This window comes from Pteropus vampyrus, unplaced genomic scaffold (genome assembly GCF_000151845.1).
Source record: "Pteropus vampyrus isolate Shadow unplaced genomic scaffold, Pvam_2.0 Scaffold209, whole genome shotgun sequence".
NCBI lineage: Eukaryota > Metazoa > Chordata > Mammalia > Chiroptera > Pteropodidae > Pteropus > Pteropus vampyrus.
In genome coordinates, this window is record NW_011888990.1 from 1,056,528 (window position 1) to 1,057,134 (window position 607).

Here is a 607-nt window from a genome sequence, read left to right on the forward strand (position 1 = left end):
CAGCAAAACAGATATAGCTTGAAAAATATTATTCACTTTCTTCCCCTGTCAGACTGACTGTTGACATTCCAGCGAATTGTTTATAAAATGGATGCTGTGTCTTCCAGCTGGCAGGTCTCTGTAGTTTGCTCTATATTACTTTTGTTTGTTGTGACTTAAAATGCAGGCTCTGTTTTTCCCTAGTGTTGCTGCCGGTTTGTTTTGGTTTTTTTTTTGGTTTTTGGTTTTTGTTTTTTGTTTTTCTTTAGTGAGCTAGGAGAAGATAAACAGAACGTTCTTATTTACAAGTAACTACTGAGATGTCCTCCAGACTCGCTGTGAGTTTTATGAAGCAATCCCTCCACGCCTCAAATCTTAAACATGTATAAGAATCGAATGTACAAGTTGAGACAATTTTCCAGCTCTTTGTATTGCAGTTGTAAAATAGAGAAATTTAGTTCCAGGGTCAGAAAAGTCATGTCATTGAAATCTCTTTAAATCGTTGGCATTGAAATCAGAGCGAGACTAATGGTGGATTCGAAGCAATTATTTTTGGAAAGGAGCAGATTTTTGCAATTCATCTCCCTATCGTTCTGTCTAACCATTCATCAAACTTGTATTAAATATC